This window comes from Cupressus sempervirens, chromosome 10, assembly GCF_028749045.1.
Source record: "Cupressus sempervirens isolate cs-2001-9-10 chromosome 10, ASM2874904v1, whole genome shotgun sequence".
Classification (NCBI taxonomy): Eukaryota; Viridiplantae; Streptophyta; class Pinopsida; order Cupressales; family Cupressaceae; genus Cupressus; species Cupressus sempervirens.
The window spans coordinates 246,752,099-246,777,220 of record NC_143127.1 but is presented as its reverse complement, the minus strand read 5'-3'; the positions used below and the strand labels follow the sequence as shown (position 1 = coordinate 246,777,220).

Below are 25,122 nucleotides of genomic sequence, written 5' to 3'. Positions count from 1 at the left end.
AATTATCACTCTCCAGAAGACTACAAAATTTTGCAACAATTATATGACAGGGGGCCTTTGGATCAGTTTACAAAGCTACAATGCCATATGGTGAAGTTTTAGCAGTGAATTGCTTTCTATAGATTGAAAATAAGAGGAATAAAGGGTCGAACAGTCAATAAAATGCAAGAGGTTTTCCTTTAAAAAAAAAAAATTTCAGTACATGGCTTACCGAGCATTATAGTTTGTAAGTGCCACAGAAATTCATAGAGGACATTGCAGTTTCAAGCTCTAGTAGGGCATCCACGGTGGCTTCTTCCAACAGAGCCAAATGTGGTCCAGTCTTCCAAATGTAGAAATGCCAAATGAAGCAAATAGTGATTGTTATAGGGTTTCAAAAACCTAGAATCTTCTTTAAAAATATTGGCATTTTGTGGGCTTTAGTTAACATTCAACCTCATAGATCAAATACCCAGGGGCATAATATTATTTAATGAATATTTTGAACTTTGATAACATATATGATGTTATTCACTAAATAAGTTATTAAATTAAGCTCCATTGTATTTTGCATATCTTTATTGTAATTAATATTCATTTCATGATGGATTATGAAACATGGAATGAGTATTAACTTTTGAATGCAAAAATAGAAATATGAAATCCTATGTATGAGTCAATTGGATGACTCATTCATGAGACAACCTTGTATGTAGGAGAAGATTGGATTTGTTTGAAGATAAATCAAGGGTATATAGGCTTTTTGAGTCATTTTAGGGGAGTTGGAGCATTTTTTGGGTTCCTTAATAGTAGAAGGGGTCAAGGAAGGACATTTATTTGCTCACATGTCTTTTTGGAGCTCTTGGAGGGCCTTAAAAATAGGATTTCTTGTTGAGTCCGACCCAAAGATGCTTATAGAGCCTTTTTTGGTGGACCAACTTGGAGAGTACTTAGTTTTTTTTGGGTAACTCATTTGGAGAGTTCTGAGTTATGCAGTTTTGGTACTTAGTAATTTGTTTTGAGTCCTTTAGCTGGTTACTGCTTGATTCTGTAACTCACTTTTATGATTGACAGAGATTGCCTTGGAGATCTCTTCTGGATATTGTTAATCACTTTCTTGTCATTTACAGAGTTGTCTATTAATGTGATTTCATCAAACTGTTAGTGAAAGTCTTATTTTTCCTTCCATTTTTTTTCACTGTTTCATACCTTCTATGTGATAAGTGTAATGTGCAGGTTGCAAGTTGTGTCAAGTAAATGTAATAGGCTCCTTATTGTGAAATTTCATTTTCCTTTGTAGAGAAAATAGACATTTAGACCTTTCTGTAAAATACTGATGTGCATGCATGGTAAAAGCAAGCTGTGTGAATCTAGTACTGTTCATTTGGTTTTCAAGTGTATAGTTTTCTTGAATATCATAAGTTAGAACATTTAGGCGAATTACCATAGTTGTAGGCTTCTCTTCTGTCACCTTTTTCCCTTTTCCTCAGAAAGTTTGGAAGTTTTGTGAAGCATCTTATAGGAGCCAACCTAGAAACTGGAGGTCTCACTTCAATTTTCATGACCCACATTGGATTGATTCCCATGTTATGCTAGATTATTGAACTCATGCAGTTTAGTACAAGGTACAAATTTTGGTGCATAACAACCATTTTCATGATCACTAATTTTTTTGAAGGATATCTTGGGAGCTTGCTATGACAATAGGTAATTTCCTATACTCAAATATATGTGAATTTGGGTTATTGGATGTATCATAACCCTTGCTTTTTGATCAATTTCTTAGCTTCCTTGGATAACCTTACATGTGGAGTCTTATGTAGTTCTCTTACAACTCTGATAGTAAATGCATCATTGAAAATCTTGAAATGTTTGTTGTTGTGAATGTATAGCCATGGGTAGCATTCATACACATGAAAGTATCTTGTAGCAAGTCCACATGTTCCCAAACTTGTTAATCCTTTAAATTTGAAAACCATGACCAGCATTTAGAGTGTAAATAGGATGTCATGTAGAATGCCTTTGTGCTCTTTATCCTCCTTTATTGGAGGTTAAGGTTTTCACTGCTTGTCATTGGTCACTCCAACATCAGCTCAAATACGACCTTGAGGTTCTCCCATCACCCAGCTGCATGACTATGAAATCACCATAGTCCTCCTTCAAATATGATTTGGTTATCTTGTTCAACTTTAAAACCTTGGAATGGTGGCTCCATGGTTCAACTAACCATTCCTCATTCACCTTCTTTGCACATGCATCCACTTGATCATTGTAGTGTTTCAAGGCTTTCTCCTTTATGATATAGGCTCCAACCTTATCATACTATATATCGAAAAAATCTCTAATTGTCTTTTCTAATAGGAGAGCCCATATATTCTTGTCCTTCTATAGTTGATTACCTTTGTTTGAGGATTGTAATGCATTGCACACTCAAGGACTAGCTCAGTACATTGCATGGTGGGAGGAAAAGAAAATGCTTACACAATTCTATTCTTGACCATTCTTCTTGCCATCCTAGAAGGATCTCCTTTGTACATTCTATCTCTTACTTAAAGCATGTTGACAACTCCTAGATTGGTTTCCTCACTTGAACTTGCCTATCCTTTTTTGATTTTCAGCCTTGGCTCCTGACATGCTTGCCCCTTCCATGATGATCTCACTATTAGTTTTGAGTTTTAAGCTTTGATTAGTGAACTAGATTTTGGATTTTGAAAATCTTCATCATAAGCAATTCAATCAAGTCTAAGTTAACTAGCATTCATCTTTGTACATTCCTAATTTATTCCTTGTGATATTTTAATTATTTTACTGTGCAAAAATTAGTAATCTAATTGCTTATATTTCCGATTCTATTGATAGAACATCTTTACTCTTGCAATTTTGAAATGAAATCTTGCTGAAATCTGGAAGAATAAATAAATATTTCAATGCATATCATGTCCAGATTTTGTCTTTCTTTCCACCCTTAGTTCTGATTTTTGAGAATATATCTGGTTTAAATTTGCAAAATTGATGTCTTTTGATGTGCAAAATTGTTGAAATTGTTTCTCCCTCAAGATGGTTTACTCGTTCAATGTACCTTCTGCCTTAGGGAGATGATTCACTACCTTCAATGAGGAAATCCCCACCTTAATTGAGGAAGTTGAAGTCATTGCCAGCTTTAGGAGAAAATCACTACTAATAAAGTAAGGAATTTGGTGCTTTAAGTGCAGAGATAAATTTGTTTTGTTTGATGTTGAGATGAATCCTTATCCTCCTTATATAGGCAGTTACTGACTTGAAAATACATGTCTTTAAGAAGGCCAACTTGTTCTTCTTAATGAAAACATTTTAATTTGATTCCTCTACTTCTCCATATGCAGGCCAACATAGTAAAGAGGGGCAATTGTATGTTTTGTTGATCATTTCACACCCTTATCCTTTCCTATCACCACTCTTCATTTCTAGGAAGACTTCAGATGGCATAGAGGAGAATTTTTCCTTGGGGGATGGTGGAATCTGCCATCCCTCAAGGAATTTTCTTTGATTTTCTTCAGACTCTAATCTTGTATCGTGTCAATATCTTACTTTCTTGATTGTTTGCTTGCATTTTATTCATACTTGGAGACTAAAGGCAAATTTTGGAACTAGTAATGCAAGGCGGGATTAATTGTTGTTTAGGGATTTTGAACACTTCTGCCATCCTTCAAGGAATTTATTTTTTCACTCATTGTCTTTCTTATTACCTTCAGTATAATATGGTTTTTCATCCTCAATTTTGTCAACACGAAATCCTTATTTCCATGTTTTCGGTCTTTATTCTCATTTGAACTTAGGTAAATTGGAGATCCTAAATGTTTTTCAATCCTTATGAAGACAATATGAAAATCATTAAGGTTTGAGGTTTTTCATTTTATCAATTGTGGTTCTACTCTTTATTGTATTCAGTCAACTTGAAGTGATTTCCATTTGTCAATCTCATCATCATCCCCATTTTCCACCACCATTTCCCTCTTCATATGGACTTTAAAATGCAATTGGTAGGCTTTTCCTCTGAGTTTCATTTGCCATGAATCCAAGGCAGAAATGAGGGGCATGTGAGGATAATGATTTTGATTCTGCCACGCTTCAAGGGATTTTCTTTGATCACTTAATCCAACTTTCTCGCCACCCTCATGTTAATCATGTCACTCGATGCCTTCTTCTATTTCCATGTAATTATGATATTTCCGGTTATTTTCTTTCCATTCCTTCACATTTGGAGACTGTATGAAAGTTTCAATTTCTATCTATACAAAGGCAGAATTTGATGGCGCTAGAGGATTTTGGAATCTTTTAAGGGTGGCGGAATCACAAGATAGGTAAGCATACCAATTTTGAAATAAATGTATGGTTTCCAAACAAACAATGCACTGTAGTTAAGCAGACCATCTATCTGCTTGATAGTTAATTTTTGTGATGCAGGTTTTACATCCACAATATTATTTTAGCCACCCAATATAGGAGCTCAAGCCTTAGGCTGCACCTTTTTAGCTAAGAGCCAAGGACTGATGGGTATCTATTCCACCAAATTTGCTTGATGCATGATCCCTTTTATCAATGTCAGAGCCTTGCACTTGCAAGACTTGATCCCGGGTCATAAGGAGTGACTTACAACAAGGCTTGTTTTCTTTGAAATATTTTTCTCTATTGTGTCCCCTTCTCATTTTTATTTAGAGCTCATTCATTATCTGTTTTGGGGAATAGAAGTTTCTCTTCTTGCATAACTACATAGTAATTGAGTTGTTTTCAAAGGGAATAAACACGAGTTTTGAAATTCTTAATGTTAAATTATCTTGTGCCATTATTTCTGACAACAATACATTTAACTTTTTTACAGTTCTATTGCAAGATATTGAAGAAATTAGTGAGAAAAAGCAAGGAAGATGACATTTTTCTTGCTACTGCAGTGGGGCATAGTACATCCTCAATCCCTCATCTGAAGTATAAATTTCCTGACCTTGCCCTTTATGATCCTGACCTTTCCCTTTATGAGGACTTGCACGAGCTCATCAAACACTCTTCGGATAAGTGTGCACTAACACAGAAGAATCTGAATAGTAAGGGTTTGGACCATCTTTTTTGACTGTTTGTTTTGTATACCTCTCCAATCCAATGTCACAGATGGTAGAAAGGACTTGACAGAATTTAACAGTTTTAATTCAAATCAGATAAATGCTTCTAAAATAAGATGTTTTGAATGAACTTCTGGGGGTAATCTGAGAAAGGATGCCATGAAATTTTAAAAATGTGGATTTACTTCTGTGGGTAATTTGAATGAATGCTCCACAGTGGAAACAGCAACCTCCAATATCCATGACATGGAAGCTGAGAAACCTCCAGTTCAGGAATATCAAATTCATGTGATGCAGCAGAGATTGCAAAATGTTGAAGTATCATTTGGAAGTTCTGAAGTGCAATATTCTAAAACTCCCATTTCTAATATTGATGGCATTGCCAATACTCTCAAACCTGGAAGTTGCTTGAACATATTGAATTCAGAAGGGATGAATTCATCTTGTATAGCAGGTAACTATTCTTTGTACCAATGACTAAAATGTGGACTTATTATGGAAGGTTTTTCCTAAATGGATGTGCATATGTGGCTTATTATGAAAGGGATTTTTAAAAATGAATGTGCATATGAGGCATGTGTGAAAGAAGACCCAAGTCACATTACTTTTTCATTATTTTTGCATGTCCTTTCTTTCATTTTAGACTTTCAGTGACAAGTAATCCTCTCTTTTCCAGGAACTAGCTTAAAATTTTCAAGATCCAGTATTGGATTTGATGATTGTGGGGTTCTGTCAACAGAAAAAGACTTGGGAGTAGAAGAGGTATAAATGCGCTGTCATTTTACTTTATAACCATGTATATAGGCATATTCTATCTTTTCAAAACAATTTTTTTGCGTGTAATCAGAAGGATATTTGGATGAGGAGATTTAGTAGCATCTAGTAAGAATACATCCTTATGTATCATCTTCATGACTACACATCTTCCTGCTTCTTGTTTATTTGTTATGGCATACCCAATTCCATCAATTCATCAAAAAAATTGAAGTTTTCTCCATTAAGGAAAATCTCTTTGTTGAATCTTGCATTTTAGATCTACAGAGATGATTGCAGTTATGATGTAGAAATATATATTTACTGGCTTCTAACACATTCAGATTTCTTTTGGGCTTGTGATAAAGAATTCAGATTTCTTTTTGTGTCCAGTTTGACCTCAATGTAACTTTAACAAGGTAGGACAACGTTTTTATTTTGATCTCTAATTAAAAGAACTTCACTGTCTTATAAGATGTGAAGTCATTGCAAGGTGGAATCTATTAAAAATCTTTTAGTTTAGTGTGATCTAATTAATTCCCATCACTTTAATGAAAACTTTTAAATATTTTTTTTCAACTTCAATATAAAGGAAAAATACAATATTGCAATACTTATTATTCACATGACAATTAAATAACTAACAAATCAATTACTATTTTATTTAAAAGGAAAGTAACTTGTTAGCTGAACTAACTACCAAATTCTTGTGTTCCATGGGATTGTATCCCCTGGTTTTTTGCCTCTGACCTATACCGAGTATGAAATAGGGACATAGGTACCATTTTTTGCCGTACCCTGTGTTGTTCTGAATCAGAAAATTTCAGTACCATCCTCGAAATGTGATTTCAGATTAAGTAGGAAACAGGGGTACGGAATTCCGTACTAGGGATTGCTTTCCCATCCCTTGACCATCCCCGATACACATTCCTATCCCCCTTTTTCCAGATCGGCGACAGTTAAAAAAGGAAAAAAATAAAAAAACATTTTTTGTTTTCTCTCCCCTCCGCACGGACCCCACATGGACATTGGGGTATAATAAAAAAACCAGACCCTATTTTGAATTTAAAAACAAAAGGCTCAAGTCTTTTTTTTGTTTGGAGTTATTTGCTAGTTGTGAAAAGAAATAGGAAAACGACAACAGTAAGAGAGGAGTGCATTTTGGAGGTGCAAGAGGAGGTTTTGCTGTCATTTCTTCTTCATTCCAAGTATGTATTTTGTTTCCTTTTTGTTTCATTCAAATTTTATTGTTATTTTTTTGCCATTTTTCATTTTTTTTCATCACATAGAGAGGGCATGCTGAATGAAATGTTGAAATATTTTTTTCCCATTACTTGCAGCAGTATAATACATTACAAAATCTAAAACACGACCAACAATGAGGGTGAGGGAAGTAGTGATAGCATGGGAGTTGCCATGCAAGAAACTAAAATGTCAAGACAAAGAAAAAGACCTAGGACAGCCATGGATGAGTCTTCATCTGATATAAATGTCCTTATGGAAGATGCAACAATGTCTAATCCATTTGAGTGCCTTTCCAAAGTCCTAAAAACATATGCCAAAGGCCCATACAACCTAAGAAACCTCTCCTACAATTTGCCACAAAAGTAGACAACAATAAGCAAAAAAAATTGGTGGGTAGTAGGGGATGTGAGTGTCATATAGGTAAGAAACATTATTTTCAGAGCTACACAAGAGTCTATTGCAATCTTTTAATGGATAGGTGGGCAAGGGGTGAAAGGTTGCAAAAAAAAAAATTACAGCTGAAGAAAAACTTGAGGCCAATAGGTTACATGTGGAGGGGGAGTCATTGAAAGAAGGGGGTCCAATAGGTAGCACACCCTGACCTAGACCCACTCCCACTAGCACTACTATTAAAGGGAAGGGAAAGACCAAGAGAGATACAAATGTGGCTGAACTATTTAACATACAAACAAAAGAGAAAGCTGAAGTCCATTGGCAAATTTCTTTTTGCTCATGGCATAACATTCCGTTTTTCTCGTTCCTCATTATAGACAAATGTGCAAAGATATATATGCTGTTGGTTCCTCATTTATACCACTAGGAGAGACTAAATTGTGCACCACTATCCTTGATAAATAGTTCTCAAAAGTAAGCATTTTGATAGAGGATATGAGGCAAACATGGATTAGTGATGGATGCTCTATCATGGATGGGTGGACCAATATCAAACATTGACCACTCATCAATCTTATTGTCACTAGTATAGCAGGGGCCTATTTTGTTAGAGCCATTGATTGTTTAGTAAAAAGGTGTTAGGATTAACCATGGACAGAAATAACAGTTACATGTAAATATAACCAATATCAGAAAATAATAGATCACACAGAAGAGAACACAAGACACAAAGACTTAACGTGGTTCACCCAATCCCTGGGCTACATCCACCAACAACAAGTCCAATATTATTATTATCTAGTGATTACAATCCACAATCCCTTGCAGCTCAATACTACCGCAAGAAGCTACAATCTCATCATACATTATGAAATCCCTAACCCTAAGCCATTTTATACAAGCTTTTGTGGCTTACAAAATTAGGGCTAGAATAAGTCATCCAATAGAAAAATAGTAGCTGATGCTTTTTACAATAGTCAATCATTTTTGGCTTCGAGGGCACTGCCCCTGAAAACCCCTATGGGGGCGTTGCCCCTTGATCCCACCCGCAATAGGGAGCACAATTGGGGCATTGCTCCAGGACCTCGCAAGGGGAGCTGCCCCTTGACCTCGTCTTGGGGTGCTACCCTCAAACCCTCGTAGAAATAATCTGGGGAGAAACCACGCCGAATAAACCTTCGAGTCTGATTAGGTCCACATCACAACAAAAGGAAGGATGCATCCTTCCAATTTCAGATTTTGAAGGATGCTATAGAAGAGGTAGGGCCTTCAAATGTTGTGCAAGTAGTCATTGATTCAGCCTGGGTGTGTAAATTAGATGGATTGATTGTAAAGAGCACCTATAAACGCATTTTTTGGACCTTGTGTTGTGTACATGTATTAAATAACACCTTGAAGGATATTGGAAAAATTGATTGGATAAAGGCTATGGTGTTTGAGGCTAGAGATGTGCAAATGTTTATTTGCAATCATCACACATGTCTTGCATTATTTAGCATTTTCTAAGAAAGAATTCCTCAACCCCATGGACACTAGATATGCTAGCTACTTCATTTTGTTGGAGAGGATGCTTGAGGTCCAAGAGGCCTTACTATCCATGGTGGTCAATGCAGAGTGGAATAGATGGCGTGAATCAAGCACCCTAGATGGAATAATTCTTGGATGATAATTGATGGACCACAATGAGGTAAGAAATTTAAGTAATTGTTATTGCTGATTTACTAAAAATATTTCTGATTTTAGCATTTGCTGATTTTTTTAAAATTATGATGTTTCTCATTTGTAATTTACTTTCATTTGCAGATACATTTTCTCCTCCATTGACCCTATTATGCAAGTCATTAGATTTGCTAGTACTGACTCTCCAAGCCTTGGAAAGATTTACGAGAGCTTTGATAGCATGCTTGGGCAGGTCAAGCAAGCTATTAAAAATAAGGAACCTACTATGGAGTTATAGGAGGAGCATCTTAAGCCCATTGTGATGAAAAGGTGGAACACTATGAACACCCCACTTCATATGACAGTCTATGCAGTCAATCCTAAATGGTGTGCATTGAGGCTTGGGAGAGTGCCTTTATCTACTAATGAGGAGGTGAGTCTAATTTATGTTTTTATTATTTTAATAGTTCAAGATTTGAATTTCTAATGTTGAATATGTTTTTAAAATTTATTTCAATTTGTAAAGTTTCTAAATTCTAACTTCTAGATTTTTGTTTGTTCAATAGAAATGAAGGAGGGCTTCTTCAAGGCCCTTTCAAAAATGTATAATGGAGAGGATGCTACAAAAATTCGAGGGCAATGGCTTGACTTTGCAAATTTTCTTGGTCCAACTTTTGGTAGGCTAGAGGCCAGGATTGATAGAGCTATATTAGCTCAAAGGTACCTGATTGGATGGTGGACATGGCATGGTAAAGATGCACTGGAGGTGAAAGCTCTTGCCATTGGTCTTCTTTCATAGGTTGCAAGTTCCTCTGTTGTAGAGAGGATTTGGTCTACATATAGCTTTATCCAATTAGTCAAGAGGAACAACCTTACCTCTAGGCGATCAAAGAAGCGTGTGGTTGTTCACAGTGTATTGCGGCTAGAGGAGTGACAAAGTCTTGAGTATCGGTAGACTCCAGCACTACACTAAGATGTTAATCGAGAGGATGCATTGCAGTTTAATGAGGATGACATACCTCTAGGGCTGCTTAGAGTTCCATTAGATGAGGACCCTCTGCCTACTCCTACCAGTGATTCAAAGGGAGAGGCTGATCAGCCTGATCTTGATTTAGATTTAGATTTAGATTCTTGGAGGGCAGCCATGTATTTGGCTTTCTGCTTTGTAGATACTCAAATACATTATTGCTTTTGATTATTATGGAGTTGGACATCTCATCTAGACTTCTAGTATTTACCTTATCATTATGTCATTTTGATTTCATGCATGATACATTGATACTTGGAGCCTTTGGGCATTTTTGCTATATGTATGCGATATTCTGATATATCATATGTCATATTGTCATTTGAATCTTTGATTGTTTTCAATTTCCATGTATCGATCTTCTAAAATATCTATGACTATGGTGAATGGTTTATCAATGTTATAATATGCATATTTGAATTTTGTCTCTAATACTCTATATAAAAAAATCTCCCATGTTTTTAATTCCCATCCCCTAAGGTCCCGTCCCCTCAATTTTGGTTTCGACCTGTACGTATACCAGAACATGTCCTCGTCCCCTAAAATGTCCCCATCCTAAAAACTCCATGGAGCATAGCCAAATTCATGAAATCAAAGAACTTGTAAAGATGGAAGTGTTTGATCTTGTTCCTTTTTCTCATATTGATCTTTCTATCATCTAGGGAGAGGGACAACATCATTAGAGGTTTTACCTTCTATCCATAGACCTTTTGATCTCTTGCACAATGTTTTTCCAGAAGTGGTCCACCCTACACAAGAGGTGCAAAATTGGGATCTAGTCTTATTTTACCCAAGTTTTGCTGTTTACAACCCACAACCATCTTGGTCATGCCCTATAGACTTCCTCGCCTATGAGAATGACCTTGCTGACTAGACGCATATTACTAATTCATGTGATAGATAGTTACTATACTACCTTTTTTAAAGTTTATATTTGGTAGCATTGTACTTTGTGATGCCAGTATCACCACCACACTCATATAATGAGTCAATGGGACTCTTTTGTTCTTTCTTGACTGTAATAGGACTTAAACATTTCATATCTAGTGTCTCACTTATATATAGAAAGCATACATCTATCTTAATTTATTTGGGTGTTTCTTCCTGTCATGTCCCCACTCTAGCTCAGTCTAACAGAGACATGTGAGTCAGCTTATTATGGGGTCTTGTAGGTTGACAGGGTTGGATAGAGACCCAGTATGGTTATTCAGTGTTGGGGACTTGGTTTTTTGGTGGGTATTGATCAGTTGGGTGACATTCCTTGTTTTTAGGAGGCAGTTCCTACATTTATGGGGTTCATTCCTACTTTTTAGGAGGTATGATCATGCCCAGGGCTGGGTTTCCGTGAGATGACCCTTTGGGTTCAGTTTCAGAGGGATAGGGCTTGTTTCCTAAATTTTAGGAGCATCCCTAGATTTTAGGGATGAGACTGCCAGTGGATCCTTGATTTGTGACTTTAGTCACAGACAAGTGACAGGATGATTTTATGGTTTGTGATGTCAGTTGGGCAGTTTGTGGCTATTTGGGTTATATTTTTAATATTTCCTAAGTTAGCGTTTAATATTTAAATAAGGCTAAGTTAATAGCCATTTTGGAGTAATAAGGGAATTTTGGCCTCATTTGGATGCGTATCCCATGTTATGATAGCTCGTTGGAAAGGTCTTGAAATTCTCTAAATCTTCCTCTTTGGTCTCAGGGCAATTCGATGAGCGGATTTATTACTATGGTGGAAAAGGTCATTTTCTAGTGACATGGTCACTTTAAAATAAGATTTAATTCATTTTTATAGCCAACGCCAATTGGGGGTCACTTTAGGGTTCGAATTGCTTTGCAAGGGGTTATAAGGAGATGGGCGCCATTTCTCATGATTATGCATATTTTTCAAACACTTCTTTTCAAATTTGCTCTGCTTGAGCGATTTGCTTCTGGGACGCAAACCCCAGGGTAATTGCTGGCTGGGACGTAACCTCAGCAGCATTGGGTATTGGTTTGTCAGTAGTTTCAACAGTATTCAGGAGGAAGGTAGACACCACTTCAGCTTGGGCCTACAGTTTGTTTTGTTGGGCATGTTCTTTGGCGTATGGAAGGTGAATTCTAGCAGCTGTACACTTCCATTTCTTGCAGCCGTACTTTGTCATTTTCAGCACTTGGATACATAGAAAAATCGGTTACTCAGTAGCAGAATCTTGCATCTTATCAGCCCGTTTTCATCAGCCAGTTGTGGCGTCATTGTTAGAGGAAATGTACTGGATCTTTTATTCGGCTCTTTAATTCACAGATCTGCCTGGTACGATTTGTATCAACTCTGACTTTACTGCATATTGTTATTTATTTTCAGACTCTTTTCTTGCCATTTGTTACTTCTCATTTCTATGTGGAATAATCATCAAAAACACAAAAACAAACAAACTCTTCTGCATTTCCGTCTAATTTTACAAGAAAACATTAATAAACAGGAAAAATAAAAAATAAAATAAATCTACAACAGATTTGCAGCAGAGATCCATCAGGGATCTTTCACTTCGCAACTTTTATCCTATTCACTGTTGCTTGTATTGACTTGAGTAAGCTTCCTAGTTGCAAATGAAAATGAATTCCCAAATGATGACTTCCCATTGTTGGACACATAACAAGACTAAGAGGTGGGGGGTGAATAAGTCTAGATAACAATAACAACTTTAATTCAAATCTTGATAAACTTTAAATCACCATTAGCAATTATCACATATGAATCATTGATGCGAAAAACACAATCAATACAAGAACACCACATTACTTGGAAAACTCAAAACTCTACTCTCTTTAGAATACTTCAATGGTTGACCTCCTCTAGAGTCCCAAGAATATTCAATGTAATGATTTTGTGCTCCATTGCCTTTCTCTAGTTTCTACCTTTGCAATTGCTTGGATCTCTTTGTAGCATGCTATACTATTTGGAATTTTTGTTTATATGGTTATTTGTTGGTTTGAAGGTATTGCATTTCATGGTACACATCTCTATGTGTTTTTCATTTAGTCTAGCTACTTGTTAAGATATGTCTTTTTTTGGTTGACAAGCTTTTCTCTAGCATTAATGATTTTGAGGCCTTAGGTATCATGCGGTGAGCTTGGCTATAATCAAGGATCAGATTTAAAGGATGCTCAGTAAAATTAATTCAATTTGTACTTTGACATCCCACTACTTTCATTAGAAGTTATCTTTTGAACCAACTCTTTGAATTTTTGGGTCGACTATTTTTATATGTTATACTCTTTGGCAGACCTTGTGGAATTTATAGGAACAATATGTATATAGATATGGGAATGTTTGGGAAATAGGAAATGAAAAAAATATAATGTATGTTAAGAATATTAATATGGTGCAGAAAATATTGAGTAAAATTACAATTACAAAGACATTCAACAGAGCTATGTGCTATTAATCTTGATTGGTGGATTTTATGTTGTGACTGTATTTTGCATTTTGGATATTGTAATAAATAGTTGGTAGGAAGCCCCGTTTTGTGAATAGGGATAATGTGTTCCTTGGACACTATCCTAAAGCTTGTGAACAATGATATTACATATTTAGGATAATCCTTACCATGGTATTTTCCCATTTTGAGTTTTCCACATAAATATGGTGTTCCTAATTGTTTGTGTATCTGGAATCTTTACTTTGTGCTTAGGATTAACTAATCTATTTCCAGATTTGGGATACAATTATTAAGAGTGCTGATTCACCACCCCTCTCAGAAGTTTTGTCATTGACATGAAGCCTGCTTTTGGATATGTTTTCAATCTTGTTTTTGTTGTAGTCACACAGACCAGCAAGAAGTAGTATGCAGTAGATCTCTCCTTGATAGAAGTTAAAGTATCAAAGAGCTGTTAAAGAAACATGTGATTTAGTTTGGCTACGAAGGTCTCTTTTTGAAATATGAAGGACTCTTTTTGAATTTTTTTTGAAGTAGAGTCTTCACCTTCATGTTGTGACAACTAAGGAGTGCTAAAGGTTGCCAAAAATATGGTCTTCCTTGAGCGTACATATGTTGTCTTATAGATGGTGATTAGTAATTTTGTAGTATGTTCCAATTGAGGATTGGACTGCACACACTCTTACCAAGTCCTCAAGTCTACACAATTTTTTCAATTATTGGGACAAACTTGGCGTAGTTAGTATGGTGATCATTAAGGGAGGGCATACAAATAATTTTGTTAGTGTTATCTCCAAAATTTGCACCCTAATGCTTAAGTCCTGGAACCTTCAGCAATTTTGGAGCAATATTGGATCAATCAGAGGTTGTGGGTGACCTATGACCTAATTGAACCTTTGGATTCTAGGCCAGTTCCTATCTGATGTATTTGATAAACTCAACTGTACTAATAAAAGATGTGAAATTTGTATGGAAAAGGGGTAAAGAGGTAAGCTTGAAAATGGAAAACCTAAATGATGAAAATTAAGGTGATACACCAGAATAATAATGCAAATTACTGTTATATTATATAGCACAATGAACACTTTCAACAGATAACCACAAAACACACCTTGAAGGAATTGTTAACTCATAATATTTAAGAGAAGGCTAAAAGATGAATATACAAAAGGAAATAAATCACAATCAAATATATCACCAAGGAAACACACCTCAAAACCTATGAATAATAGATATTAGACATGGAAGATGCAAAACGAGACATTACCCAAAAAGTTTTTGAATAAAACACAATTAGATAACATCAATCACCAAAAACATACAACCAAATCTTTACTCCAAAAAACTGAGGCCAATGAAAACTATATTATGATCAAAGGCCCAAAGACCAATACATCTACATAAATAGCTCAGAAAATTCGAGAAAAAGATGCCAAGGACAGAAAATCACATATGCACCTCTCCTCTCAAAATCTGAACCTCTTCTCCCTAAAAAAGAGAAGTATATATCAATAATGAAAACCAATCAGCTTCTCCCAAAATCAGGAAGTGAGGTCGAATGTCAGAGAAAAATGCTTACAAAAAGAGTCTAAAAACTCTAAAAACATGTCACATGCACTCCAAAGTGTGCCTTGATCAAATACACATGTTTACAAGTCAAAGAAGACTCCATAAATGCCACAAATTGCTCCATAATTGACTCCAATGTCATGATTCAGAACTGAGAGTCCCAAAATCATAACTGAGCTCTTATTCTTGTGAAATTAGGCATTTAAGAATGCCAACTCTCTCCCTGCAACACTTTAGTCTAATAAAGGACTAACCAACCCTTTCCGTTATTTGGTGCATTTAAAATTATTATTATTAAATAGTTGATTTATAATTCATCAACTAAAAATAATAATATTTTACAATTTAAAAAAAAATGCAACAATAATAAAAAACTATTAATCAAAATAATAATATGGACTTCCAAACTTAAGTCCTATACAATTACTTTTAATTAATAAAACATCATCTACTCATATGAAGTTGTGGACCCGAAATATTATAAAGCACATTTGAAGAACACTAAAAATAGGTAAATCATAGACTATTTTGGCCGTTTGAGAGTTATGGAAAAAATACTTGATTGAAATGGCTTGAAACCCTAGCCGGAGGAAGAAATGGAGACGTCTGCAGTTCTGTTATTTTTTGTGATTTCTTGGTCTCCTTCCATGATACCATGACTAGACACTTATCTGCTGGTCATTGCATGTCGTTGACGTTTCATCTGTTGGATATGATGTGGCTTGCTGTGACTGATGTTTGCTTGTAATGGCTCGCATCTGAGCATTTTTCTTTGCTTGCTGGAGTTACTGTGGCTGCATCTGGGCATATTTCTCGGCCGTGAGTGATGGGAGTTGTTTCTTTCTGTGATTTTCTCTTTCCTTGTGGTTGGTCTTCTATGGTGTTGTGACTGGACATCTTATGCGATTTTCTGTCTTTCTCTATGCCATGAATGTCTGGTGTTGTTGTAGCTGATGCTGTGACTGATTGCCTTCTTCTGAAAATGCCATTGTTTCTTTCGAGGTAAGCCACTTTCTACAGAGAAAGGTGCCTAATTCTCATTATTTTGATTGTATATTTGAAGTTTATCTGTTTGCCATGGTTGGGACTCTCTGATATTTTCATGGTTTCCTTCCATTGCAAGCATTTTTTTGTTGTGCTACGTTAATCACCATTGCTGGAGCTTATCCTCTTGAAGACGCCATTGTTTCTTTCCTTGTTTTGTTGTATATGTGATTTTCTATGGAAACCCTTGTGGGTGTCACAACTTCTTTTTATTACAGACTATATGGCTCTTCTCATACCCTTTGCTTGGAGTTATTGCTATTATTTGTTGAGGATTAAGAATGGACGACCTCTTCTATTTTTTTCCTTGCTGGGTTTATATTTTCATGTTCTTGGAGGCTTCCTTCTGCCCTTTCAACGTCAGATTTGGAGTTGGCTGAGATTTTTTCAGTCTGATCTGTATCATTAGTATGTTGTAATAAAGCACAATCTCTTGGTCACTAATTAACAAAGTAATCTCTCTTGCTGGTGCTCTCTCTTTCAAGTTTGGAAATTATTTTCAGTAACCCTTTGGAACAAAAAATTCTTGTATATCGGATATGCATTCTTCTCATGAATGATAACAATAACATCAACTTATATTGAAAATAGGTCTTACAAATGCATTTGTATCTTTCTTTCTCCTAGTACTTTGCTGAAAACAACCCTTTTCTTCTCTCATTGAAATTCTGCTACCTTCACTATCTTCTTATTCTTGTTATACTGGATTTTTAGCTAACAACCATGTCTGTATTCCTATGTGAAGTACACCAGCTCTTTCATTTATATTTACTCATCTCCTTGCCTATAGCAATTTGTTATTTACTTTGTATATTTGAAATTTGTAAGATTAACACCATTAGGTAGGCAGCTGAAAACAGTTTTCAATTCATAGCCAATGATCATTTGTCTTGTAGCATTTCAATGATTTTGTAGCTGTATTTATCTTCTCAATCTGCACTATTTTGCTATACATCTTCAGCTGTAGTATTCATTGCTTTGAGTATTACTTTTTTGGGAAATTTAAAGCTTACCCCACCTGACACTTGGATACTTATTAATCTGAAAACTCTCATTTCCTTGTAGAGTATTTCTGTTCTTGTTATCTATATTGAAACAAAAGGTTTCAAGCCATTGAGATTTCATTGACTTGTCCCTTTAATATTTGCTTTTTTGATGTTGAATTTGTTGAAGCATCTCATTTGTATAAGTAAAAGGTTTCATAAATTAATACGCTGCTTTAACACCTCTGTTCTTAATTTTTTTGATCAGCTTCATAGGTTCTATCTTTTATAGACACGCTGGGCTCAAAAACCCTTGTGGGAGCCTATGGTTATATATGTGTGTTTTATAAAAGATAGGACGTTGCACAAGAAACAAACATGTAAGTAGTTTGTCGTGATTGTTTTCCCTTTCTGCTGATATATGTTTTTATTTTTGTTGAGATGAATAGCATGATAGGAATGTGAATGTGAGGTGAGGTGAGGTGCTGACATTGCTTAGATCCGTTGGATCTAACAACATTTTTTGGTAAATGCAAGGGTTGGAAGCATGGAAGGGACGCGGTTCGGGGTAGTGAATGGATAGAAATGTGTGGATCCAACTCAACCAGTCATTACAGGCATAGTTTAAAAAAAGGGCGAAATACCGCCGATATCGCGGGTTACAGGTGACGCCAAATATATCAGCCTATATATCGGCCACGATTTTATGGAAAAAATCACGGTGATTTCTGCTTAATATCTCGCGCGAAAACGTAAAAAATGCAGCCCAAAAAACATTGAAAAGTCGTCGCAAGTGGAGGATGGAAAGTCGTCGGTCATTTTAGGGTTTTTAATTTGTTTAAGTTGGATTTCCATTCGCGAAAAACAGTAAAAGTTACCACTCACGATTTCCATTCGCGAAAAATAGTAAAAGTTACCACTTACGATTTCCATTCGGCAGCATATGATTTTTAATTCGATTTTTCCATTCGATTTATCCTGTGATTTTCATTTGGCCGCTAAGGGCTCTTTGCAAAACCGCGATTTTTAGTCAGTGGTTGTAAACTTGTACGTATTTATAATTTTATTGAATAACTATTTGCTGCATAGCAGTTTTATAAAACCTCTTGAATTTACATTCATTTTCTGCTCTTCTTGTACAGGATGTATTTGTCACAGTATTTCCAAATCTTTTCATGATTTGTTTTTAATGCAATTATTTAGTTCCTTTCTACTTTTTGTCTTTAATATGCTAGATTGTATCCTTTTGTTGGTTCAATTTTTTACTCCCTTAACAATATGAATTGAACGCTTTGCTTTCAACTTTCTGCTTTATGGTAGTAATATGAACTGAACAATTTGAACTTCCCCTTTGTAATATCATGAATTGAGATGTAATGCTCATGGGTGGTACAAAGTTTTGAATTCATTGATTATCAGATTTAGCTTCTAGTTCTCCCGTAATGCTACAAATTTGAATGTCCAAGTGACTGCTTTCAAGTTTCAAGATTTATTCACATTCCAAATAAGTGATAATCTCTAGAATCAGCATGTTAAAATTTTAAACAATAGAAACCAAACCATGTTGCTATAGAACAATAAATTATTAAATTCTATTACTGTTTAGAACCAAGGCAAGACATTGTGTGCTGAAGCAAATGGTAAAATAATTTGGCATCCTAATATATACTATTTCTAGTATTTTGATCTCTATTATGAAATGTATATTTTGTTGGTTGTCCACCGTATGCATCGCGCAAATGTAGTATTAAATTTTAATGACCATATTAATCATTTATTGCCTCAAGTTCCATAGGTAATCATAATAAAAAATTTATATTGTTGGGACAAAATCTAAACTGCAAGGTATTTGCACCACTTGGCTACTTGTTCTCCTCAAAAGCATTGATTTAGGGATTAAGGGATGGTTGGTTATCTAGAACTGAACATTATTTATTCTGACTTGATACTAGGAATAGTTCATTTTCACTGGTTGTTTGTAAATAGATCTACATTCACTACCTGAAAGTTGGGATGGGATTTAAAACAGAATTAGTTAAATAGATTTAATTTCCATACTTTCATTGTACACTTAATGTTTCATAAGTGATGGATGATTACTAATTCAGATTGTACCATTAAAAAATTGTAATATAGTTATGATTATTAGTTATCACTTGTCAGTAAACAATTTTTTTTTATAATATTAGTTATATCAAACTTATCTAATATCTGATTTTTCATTCTTGTACAATGGACTTGTGTGTCACTGAAACAGGATGACTAGTGGTGGCAGAGCAAAGGACCCTTTATGGAAACATAGTATCCCGGGAGCAAACAAAGGAGATGTCCAATGTATCCATTGCTTTAAATGCATGACTTCAGGCATAAGCCAATTGAAATATCATCTTGCAGAGATTCCATGCAATGATATTACACTGTGTCTAAAGAGTCCAGAAGAGGCTAGAAGAGAGGCTTTGACAAGCCTTCGACAATATGCACAAAGGCAGCAAAAAAGAGGATATTCGAGGCCATGGCAGCCCCAATGGGGACTTTTAGTTCTACAGGATCACAGACAGGTGGAGAAAGTTATTCTATTGGGCCTTGGATATGGGGATCGAGATGTGTGAGTGGGTCTTTAACAAATTTTTGGGTTCTATGTAACACTCTTGGTGCTCAACCCAACTTACTAGGTACTGCATGGAACAAAGAGATGCACGAGAAGACAAAGGTGGAAATTACAAGATTTTGGGTCCGAAGTGATCTTTCCTTCAATGCTTTATGTAGTCCATATTGGGATCAAGTGGTAACTTCCATTTCTTTGTCTGGTAGGGGGTTCAAGTCCCCAACTCCCTATGAGGTGAGTGGGCCATTGTTAGATGACGAAGTAAGAAACATTCATCAGCTTGTGGAAGAGCAAAGAAGAGTTTGAAAACAGAAAGGTTGCACTATTATATCTGATGGGTGGACTGATGGCAGGAATAGGACGCTCATCAACTTTCTAGTTGCTTTAAGGGGGCAGTTGGTGTTTCTAAAATCAGTTGATGCCTCTGATCAAGTGAAAAATGCAAAAAATTTGTGTAACATGTTGGACGAGGTGGTAATAGAAGTGAGAGCGGCTAATGTCATCCAGATTGTGATTGATAATGTAGCTGTGTATGTGGCAGCTGGTAGACTTCTGATGGAGAGACATCCCACATTGTTTTGGAGTCCTTGTGCTACCCATTGTCTCGACTTGCTTCTTGAGGATCTAGGGAAATTGAGCTGGGTGGAGAAGGTGGTTGAAGATGGAAGGAATATTGCGAAGTACATCTACAATCATACATGGGTCTTGAGTCTTATGAGAGAGCACACTAGTGGTAAGGATCTTGTACGAGTAGGGGTCACACACTTTGCTACTAATTTTTTAAATTTGCAAAGCATATCAGAGACATTGTTAGACCTTAGGCACATGTTTCTTGATAAGAAATGGTTAGAAAGTCCTTATGCCAAGAAGCCTGAAGCAGAGAAGATTGTGAGGATTGTGTTTGATGGTAGCTTTGAAAAGCTAATGGAGGAGACCCTCAAAGTAAGTTTTCAAATCTTAATTGATGATTTAGTATTTAATTTTGAAATATTTTCATTGGCTGATTTTGTATGTTTTATTATGTCCAGGTATCAGAGCCGTTGGTGAAGGTTCTGCGAATTGTGGATGGGGATAAAAACCCAATGGGGTTTCTATATGAGGATATGGATAGTGCAAAAGAGGCCATTCAACACTTGTATAGGTCAAATGAGACCAAATATAGACCCATATGGAACATCACTTATCTTAGGTGGAACCGACAACTCCACTAACACATTCATGCAACTGCCTACTACTTGAACCCCAAGTACTATTTCTCGAACACTTTTAAAGCAGATGCAAAGGTTCAAATTGGCTCGGACACATGCATTCGAAGATTGGTTGTTGATATGTACCTCCGAGACGTCATACTTGATGAGTTGCAGAGCTACAAGAGGGAAGAGGGGCCATTGTTTTCTTCTCCTGATTGCAAGCGTAAGAGATACACCTTGCAGCCAGGTAAAAAAGAACATGCATTTACTTTTATCATACCATTTATTTCGCTCGTGAAGTTTATTGGAAGTTATACCACATCATAAATGATTTTTTTAAGCCTTGAGATCTGTGGTGGGAAGACTATGGTGTTACAACGCCTAATCTTTGACAGCTTGTCATCTAAATTTTATCGTAGCCTTGTAGTGCTTCTAGTTGCAAGAGAAATTGGAGTACTTTTCAAAACATACACACAAAGAAACAAAATAGGTTGACTCAAAAATGCCTAAAATGACTTGGTCTATGTGAAGTACAACCTTCTCTTGCACGAGAAGAAGGTGAAAGGGCAAGCTTCATATGTAGCACTAGACTTGGATGACATTGATCCATATTCAGTAGATTGGATTGCTTCTCCTAATGGTGAGGGTGCAAATGAGGATGTGGGTGAACCTTTATTGACAGATGAGCAGCTAGCTGAGTTTGAGATAGAGGCAAATGACTGGGATACAAATGTGGTAGCACGTGAGGTGGAACTTGAGTTTGGTCATCCATTAGAGGCTTGTGTGGAGCGTGAAGCACCTACTAGGGCACCTGTCGAGGATGTTGGTACGACAACTACTTCAACACCACTCACCCAACAACAACGATCTTTTTTGAGTTTTACTCGTAGACGCAATTTATGATTGCTACTTTTAGTTTTCATTGATGCTGAAACTTGAACTTAATATGTATTTAGAAGTTGTAGTTTGAAAGTTTCAAACTTTCATGGAGTTTGATTGCTAATGGCTATATGTATTGAACTTATTTATATTTTGATGTTATACAATTATACTTGTTTTTTGGTTTATGATTCTATTACTATGTTAATCTACTAAGTTTTAATTGCTATGAAATTATGAATTATTGTTTAACTCAAAACTTTGCTTCATATATGGTAGATATCTCAAATCATTATATGTTCTACAAATTTAGTGTGTATGTATGCATTTTTAAGAATATTTTAAGAAATTGTATATTTTCAAATGTTCAATAAAAGTGCCGATTTATTGCTGAGTTCTTCGTTGAGTTTTTGCCGATTTCGATATTTTCACAATTTTTGGGTCAGCCGAGATATTGCTAATACCAAATTTTTAAACTATGATACAGCCAATGACTGGTGCCTATGACCTTTCCTCTATTTCTACTTCTTTCATGTTATTTATTTTGGTAGAGTAGGAATATATATCAGTAAATAAGGATACTCTCACGGTCAATTGTGTGAGAGAATTTCACTTTCAACATCTTTTTATTATTTCACACTTGTAAATATCAATTGTATCATCATGTTGAATAATACAAGGACTTTATCTATTATTTCAATATGAATGAAAATTGTTTTTGTTTTTGCAATTCTGAGTATGACTTGAAAGCTAAGTCACAAGATTCATCGAATTTCATCCATGAAGTTTCAACGAATTTTTACCCTTCCCAAACTTCATTCAAATTTTATGATATTTAATATAATATTGTTATTTATGATAATATTGTATTATTTTAAAATAATATTGAGTTATTTAGCTTAATTTTAGAGCAATGTCAAACTATTTTGACAATTTTGTGATTATATTGCTTCTATATAATAAATGAATAATTTTATACAAGTTAAAATTCAATGTTGATTTCTTATCCGAATTTTTACCCTTGCTGAATTCATCCGAATTTTACGATCGATGAATTCGAATTTGAATTCGAACCTTGTGACTTAGCTTGAAAGTGATAAACATGTGTTCTTTACTCCATTTGATTTTCTAGAATTGAATTTTAACCTGTGTTAAAATTAACTAACAACTATATTTACTATAATGGTCAATTATGTCTTTGGGGTAGTATTTAGAAACTTTTTTTTAATATTTCAGCTTAGTTTACTTCTTTAGTTGTTGATCATCTTCATTATGGAAAGATCTTCTATAATCTGTAATGTCCCCACTTTAGCAGTTGTCCAGTTGTGTGACCATTAGCCTATTTCTGTGTGGTCCTAGAGGCTAACAAAGAGGTCAATGGGAACTTGAGATGTTTTGGCCTAGTCATTTCTAGTTCAGGTCAGAACGGAGTTGATTTACATGGTGTTGGGCAAACTTACTATTTTTAGTAAGTCAGAAAGGCATGGGCGATGTCAAAATTAGTGATTGGGTTTGATGCTTCTTGATGAGAGCTTTCTGACAAGCTATCACTTATATTATTCCGAGCCCAATTACTATTTTGTTTTAATGCTTGAAGTTTATTATAGTAACATTTAAATGAAATGTGAAAATAATAAAGTGTTACTTTAGTATTATTCATGTTGGGTTGTGTGTTGGAAAAGGGAAGCCCAAGGGAGACATAAGGTGTTATTTTATTTTATTTTAGAACACTTTATCCCACATTGCTTGTGAAAAGTGGGTTGACCCTATGAAGGAGAAAAAAAAAGGAGAGCTTGTGGACCTTGTCCGACAGGTTGAATATGAGAAGAAAATGGATGTGTGAGTTGCAGATCTGTTCTTGGCATTAGAGGATGTCTATCCTCTCGTGTGACATTCTAGATGTCATTCCCTTGGGGTTTGGCCTTTGGAATCCATTGCTATCAGCTCGCTATCAGGCAATTTGGTTGCATTTTCAGCTACAGGTGGATTTGATAGTTTGCTCATATCTTTGTCACTACTTGTCCGACGCTTATGCCGCTTTGAGGGAATGATTTTATGTAGTGAACTGTTTGGAGGCAAAGTACTGTAGCAACACTTTTCATGTGGCACTATTCATGCGACACTATTCATGCGGCACTATTCACACAATACTATTCACGTCACTATAGCAACAAGTTCGAAAGTATGGGCTGAAGTATTATGCCAATGATATTGGAGTAATTAGTGCGTTGATAATCTGCCATGTATTTGATTTAATTAAATTCTAAAAATAACATTTTATCAGCCGCAGTTCATTTTCCACTTTGCATATTATTGTAGTTTCTTTCTTGTTTATGTTGTATGATTCCTACTCCATGCACAAAACACAACAAACAAATAAACGTTTGATTTCCAAAGTTATAAGGTGTTTAAACATTAAACGGAGAAATAAGAAGTTGAATGCAAACAGTAAACTTTCAGCAGTTGGTCTAGTTTTTTGGGGAATTTAGGGGTGTCCATTACATAGTCTCTTATTTAAGGAGTCTTTGCCTCATTTTTTTAATATTGAATATTTCAATTGTTTCATGGATGAGGAGATGAGGCAAATTCCGTTTTCCACTGTACACTTGGAGGGAGTTGCAAATGAGTTGTGCTACAATGCCCTTATCACCTTGGGTCACAAATCTATCACTACATATGATGAGTTTACCAATAAACTCATTGAGAAATTTGATAAAGAGGATCCTGATTTGCAATCTAGAGAGTTGACACAATCAAAGCAGTATGGTTTAGTGGAAGCTTACATAACAGATTTTAGAAGGTTTCAAATATAGTTTCTGGGATTACAAAAAGAAGATTGGTAGCCTTGTTGAGTGAGGGACCCATAGAGCCACTTAGGGGGTGGATCAAGACATTTGATCCTCCATCCTAGCATGAAGCCATGAAGAAGGCAAGGAATATGGAGTGAGCTACTCCAAAAACAACACTTCAATCCAAGTCTTTATAAACAAGCAATATAAAAACTCTTCTAAAAAATTTCCAATCCATACAAAAATCAGTCACAAGACTTGAGAGTGAGGCAGTTAATGACTCAAGAGAAGAATTTATGCTCCAAATGGAATGAACCTTAGGCTCGGGGATATAAGTAAGAAACTAAAGGGAAAGTGAATCAATTAAAGTACTATTTAGTAGAAGAATCATTGGCAGAAAAAGAAAGCTAGCGATCTGATTCAAATCGAAAAGAGAAAGAAGATTCTTTAGAAGAGTTTGAAAAAGTTGAGGAGGGTGATGGAGCACTTGTCCAACTTCAT

The 25,122-nt window shown here is 35.5% G+C and overlaps 2 long non-coding RNA genes and 1 pseudogene across 4 annotated transcripts in view; all 3 read left to right on the top strand.

The window, feature by feature from the left end:
* The window catches only part of LOC149533547 (paired amphipathic helix protein Sin3-like 2), a 95,627-nt pseudogene extending 73,609 nt beyond the window's left edge, over positions 1-22,018 (top strand). The window contains exons 11-14 of the transcript XR_016356789.1: positions 4,838-5,526; positions 5,749-5,834; positions 19,416-20,705; positions 20,792-22,018. The product of XR_016356789.1 is annotated as a paired amphipathic helix protein Sin3-like 2 (transcript). The remainder of the gene's footprint in view (positions 1-4,837; positions 5,527-5,748; positions 5,835-19,415; positions 20,706-20,791) is intronic.
* Positions 9,024-10,262, top strand: LOC149533549 (uncharacterized). Its single transcript, XR_016358008.1, has 3 exons — positions 9,024-9,150; positions 9,267-9,555; positions 9,689-10,262. It is a non-coding gene; the product is annotated as an uncharacterized LOC149533549 (long non-coding RNA).
* LOC149533548 (uncharacterized) lies at positions 15,593-18,279 on the top strand. Of its 2 annotated transcripts, XR_016356790.1 has the most exons (3): positions 15,639-16,627; positions 17,427-17,538; positions 17,696-18,279. It is a non-coding gene; the product is annotated as an uncharacterized LOC149533548 (long non-coding RNA). The 2 variants fall into 2 exon arrangements; XR_016356791.1 differs by lacking the exon at positions 17,427-17,538 and having other exon boundaries at positions 15,593-16,627.
* Positions 22,019-25,122: the final 3,104 nt, after the last annotated feature.